Here is a 5,349-nt window from a genome sequence, read left to right on the forward strand (position 1 = left end):
TGGTTGTGAGAGGCGTATCGTGTCTCCTGATTTTAACGTATGTGAGGATCATGATCGGGCTGTGCATGTGACTGAGCCCACTCAGCCCATTAAGGGATATAGCTTGTCTTCTCCCGCTAAATCGAGTTCTCAACAGCAGGATTGCTTTTTTGAATACCAAAATAGTAGGACGTTCTTCGATAAGGCGGCCTTGATTGGTTACGATGGTAATAATATGCCATTTGTCTTCTTTAAAAATCGTGTTATGGCCTTGATGGCAGCTTCGCCCTTTAAGGGAACTCGTTTGACTTTGTTGCAAGCAGCTTGTGTTAGAACAGCTGCACAAACGATTGCTAATTTGGTTTCTGACACTCCTGGCTTGTCAGAGGAAGACAGGATAGAAATGTCGTTAGCTCGCTTGTCCCAACGTTTTGGGGTTCGTGGAGGTCTTTTCGCAGAACCAGAAATTAGAAAGTATCGCTATGGTAGCAAATTGACTTCTATCTCTTCCAGTGATTTGAAAGAGTTTAAAGATGAATTGTCGCAGTGTTTGCTTTACGCGCAAGCTTATGGTCAGCGTGATAAATTAGAAGGACGTTTTGTTTTGGATTTGGCTAAACGACTCCCGTTTGACGCTAAGCAGCGTTATCTTGACTTTTTAGGTGATCAGTATGGTAGCACTGAGGAACCTACCTTTCAGAGTTTGTTTGATTTTGTAGTACGGGAGGAAACGCGCAAGTCGACTGATTTTAGCATTATGCTAATGGGCGATTCTGGTGAGTCGCAGCATTTTAAAAAGTTTGGCAAAGGAAAATTGCCTTCATGTCCGGTTAGGCAGACGTCGGTAAAGCCCCATGATAATGTGATTTCAGGGAGTTCGCAGTACTCGACTGCTGTTGGCGCACCGCGCGGCGGTGTGGCCAGACATAGTGACATACCGGCGTGTTTTTGTTGTTCGTCACGTGGTCAAGTTGAATATCATTTTTTGTCTAATTGTAAAGAATTTTTGCGCTTGACACCTAAAGATCGGAGAGATGTCATTGTGAAAGCTGGCAAATGCTTGAATTGTTTGCGCCAGCATATGGTTAGAGACTGTAATCATGCAAATAACTGTCGTAAGTGTGGACCTACCAACGATAGGAAACACTATTTTCTTCTGCATGATTTTTATGTGACGTCACGTGATTCTCTGGATTCGGTCGGTAAAGATGATGCTGGTGCCAGAGTTCCTGTGCGTAATGTTAAGATTGGAAATGTTAAAGCAGCCTTTAACCGCGTTACTGCTGCTCGTGTTTTGAATCCAATGACTGGCAAATCGAAGTTGGTGTATTGTCAGCATGATCCTGGTTCGCAGTTGACCTTTGTTTCGAGTGACTTGGTGTGCGAACTTGGTCTTAAACCGTATGATAAAGCGTCGTTTAAAATGGATACTCTGGCTGGTCAGAAACCTACTTGTGCTGACCTTGTTAAACTCAACATCCAGTCGTTAGAGACTGATGAACTGTTTTGTGATATAACCTCGGTGGTTAACCCAGCTTGGGCTGACGATGTTAAAACTTTACCTCATAAACAAGATTTAAGTGGTTTCCGTCATTTTCATGACGTGAATATGTTTCATTTGAATGATTGTAGTACTGTAGATGTACTGATTGGCAATGACAACGCTTATTTGATGTGGGCAAAAGAAGAACGTGTTGGTGAAAATCGCAGTGAACCGCATGCTTTACTCACTCCTCTCGGTTGGTTGGCTTGTGGTGGTAAGTCACCCTTAGTTGAAAGCGTTGCTAAAGTGTGCAGAGTGCAGACGTCTTCAGAGTCGGATGTCATCTCTGGCTTTCAGCGTAAAATTGAGTCTCGTGATATGGAAATAGCAGACCTGAATAAAGTCATTCAGGATTTGACTTTGCAAAATGAAACCTGTGAATTGTCTCGCAATGATATTTTGGCTAGAGAACTTGTCGAACCGAATATTGAGTTGAAAGATGGTCGATTTGAGATACCTGTTCCGTTGAAGGAAGATATTGATCTACCTAACAATTTTGTGTTGGCGTCAGATAGAGCTGCTGCTTTAAGAAAGAAAGCTTTAAAACAACCTGAACTTCGTGATTTCCTTACTGACACCATGAAAGATCTTAAATCTAATGGCTATATTGAGCGCGCGGGTGAAGCAGGAAATGTCAAGGGATTTGAATGGTATTTACCATACTTTGTGACGTCACAATTAAAAAAGCGCATTGTTTACGATGGCAAGTCTGAATTTCGAGGAACTTGTGTTAATGATGTAATGTTTTCGGGTCCTGACTTGTTAAACCCTCTGGTAGATGTCTTGGCTAGATTTCGGCTTGGTAGATTTGGTCTCATGGCTGATGTGACTAAATGCTTCTTTCAAATAATGTTACCTGAGTCGCAAAGGGATTTGTTTCGTATATTGTGGTTTGAAGATGATGACCTTGAAAATGGTAGGATGGTACCATTTCGTTTTTGTGTACACCCTTGGGGAATAAAGAGTAGCCCGTATATCGCTTGCTTGGCTATAAAGAAAATGATCGAGCAGAATCCCAGCAGTGCTGGTGAATCGACTCTCTGCAATATTGCAAATAATATGTACATGGATGATTTTATATTTTCGGCTGATAGCTTAGAGGAAGCTCAGCAAATCACTCATGAATCAATTGCTTTGTTTGATAGCCGTGGGTTTAAACTTGTTAAGTGGAGTGCTAACAAGGAGTCTATATGATTGTCTTGTCAAATTTGGATAATGAGATGCTTTCACCTTTGATTCGTGACATTGACTTTCAGACTGAAAATATGACTTTGCCATCAGCGAAGACATTGGGTTGTGTGTGGCAAACCGAGTCTGACGAGATGCGTATCGCATGTTCCTTAAAGCCCTTAGCTAAACACACGCGCCGAAGTATGCTCAGTCAGCTTGGACAAAATTTTGATCCGCTAGGCTTTGGAGCGCCATTTTTTCTAAAAGCACGCCTTATACTTCAGCAATTGGCGATAGACAAGTTTGATTGGGACACCGAGGTCCCTGATAGCTTTGTTAAAGAGTGGGAGTCGTGGCTTCGCTCTTTGGACCTGCTTAAGGATTTTTCGTTACCGAGATGGTATTTTGCAAACTCTGGTGTGTGCAGTCCGGATGATATTGTTTCATATCAATTGCATGGGTTCAGTGATGCTTCGAATCAAGCTTTCTCTTCTGTTGTTTACTTACGTAGACTGGTTAACGGAGTTCCGAGTGTGTCTTTCGTTCTGGGTAAATCTACCATTGTTGTAAAAAATCAGTTTTCTTGGCCGATAGCTAGGAAAGAGCTTGTTGCCGCTTTGAATACAGCAAGACTCGTGAAGCAGGCCTACGAGGCATTGAAGATGCCCGACTGCAGTAAGTATTTTTGGTGTGATTCTCGGACTGTGTTGCAGTGGGTTAAGAACCCTGATTTACGTTTGAATAAGTTTATTACGCGTCGAGTTGAGCATATTTTATTGTTGTCTGGAGCCCAGGATTGGCGTTTTTGCCCTACCGATATGAACCCAGCTGATGTTGGCACAAGGCCAAATCTTATTACAAAGAAAGAGTTTCGAGAGTTGTGGTTAAATGGTTCTAGTCTTCTCTATCAGTGTGAAGAAATTCCATCTGTAGAAAACCCCACTCCAGTACCTGTCCATAGCCTATATCTTCGTGACGAAGAGGGGTCGCTTGACGTTGGACAGGGTGGCCTTCACAGATTGATCGAGGCCGCACCTTCTTTGTATGTTATGAAAAAGAGAATTGCTTATTTGGTTGCTTTTGTTGAATTTTTGTGCTGTAAAACGAAAAAGCGTAGCTTTATGAAGCCAAAACTGGACGCCTCTTATCTTAATAGAGCCTTAGACTTAACTGTGAAGTTTGTTCAGAAGAGCGTGTATGGCGATGTGTTACATTTAATGACCAAACGATCGCCGGATGCACTTGAGGAAGTGATAAAGCGGGGTAGTGTTGGCGCTTCGCAACGTGAGAAGGAACGCTTGAAGGAATTGCGTTCACTTAAAAAGTACAGACCTTGTGTAGATGATGCTGGTGTAATCCGCATTGAAGGGCGCTTAAGTAATTCTCCCGAGATTTCTCTAGAAGCAAAGCATCCGATTGTTTTGCCTTCGAAACACCCCTTCACTAGGCTTGTTGTACTGTCGCATCATAATCGAAATGCGCACTGTGGAGTACAGCACACTTTGTTGTCTACGCGACAGAAGTTTTGGATCGCTAATGGTAATGCTTCCGTGAAGAGGTATCTTAATGATTGTGGTGTATGTGCGATTGAGAAAGCTCGGCCTATAAGGCAGCTCATGTCTGATTTACCTTTGTCTCGCACAACTGCCCATAGGAAACCCTTTTTTGATTGCGGCTTAGACTATCTTGGACCATTGACCTTTGTTGAAGGTAGGAGTCACAAAAAAGCTTGGGGACTCTTATTCACATGTATGGCATCTCGCGCTATTCATGTTGAGCTGGTCACGTCATTGTCGCTGAGTGATTTTTTACTTGCCTTTACAAGGTTTACAGATTTACGTGGGCAGGTTAATGCTATCTATTCCGATAATGGAAGTACCTTTCAGGCAGCATCTAAGAAGTTACCCGAGTTGATAGAATCAGCTGAATTTCACAACGCCCTGAGACAGAGAGAGATAAACTGGGAATTTATACCTCCGTATGCTCCGGCGCAAGGTGGCGCCTGGGAGGCAATGGTTAAACAATTTAAAATTGCATTTTTTCACATTTTGGACTCTTCAATTCGTAAGCCCAATTTTATTGAACTGCTTACGTACACAGGCAGTGCCGTTCGGATCGTGAACGAACGCCCTTTGGTACCTTTGAGTGACGACCCTAGGGATTTTACTGTCATCACCCCTGCCTCACTTTTGACCCCATACTTAGACCCATACTGTGCTGTTGGGCAACCACATGATCGTGACCAATTAAGAAGGGATTATCGGTTCAATTTGTCACTTTCTCAGCAGTTTTGGAGTAAATGGATCGATTTTTACTTGCCAGGTCTTCAGGGCCGGAAAAAATGGCTAAAAATGGCCGAGAATTTGGAGCCTGGTCAACTTGTAGTGGTAGGTTCTCTCCAAGACATTGGTAAACGTGGGAAGTATCAACTTGGGAGGGTGCATGAGGTAGTTCCACAAATTAGGAAAGGGAAGCCTGTGGTTCGTAGAGCCAAAGTTGCCGTCTGCAACTATGATGAGAGTACGGGGAAAGTGAAAGTAGACTACTTGTTGAGGGATATTTCGTGCCTCGCCCCCGTAAAGAACACCTAAGTGTTAGGGTTTGAGCCTGGTTTTGTCTGCGGTGGCCGACACTTGTCTGAGCCCAGAACAGTCGGT

The sequence above is a fragment of the Aplidium turbinatum genome, chromosome 11, assembly GCF_918807975.1.
Source record: "Aplidium turbinatum chromosome 11, kaAplTurb1.1, whole genome shotgun sequence".
In the NCBI taxonomy this organism is placed as follows: Eukaryota; Metazoa; Chordata; class Ascidiacea; order Aplousobranchia; family Polyclinidae; genus Aplidium; species Aplidium turbinatum.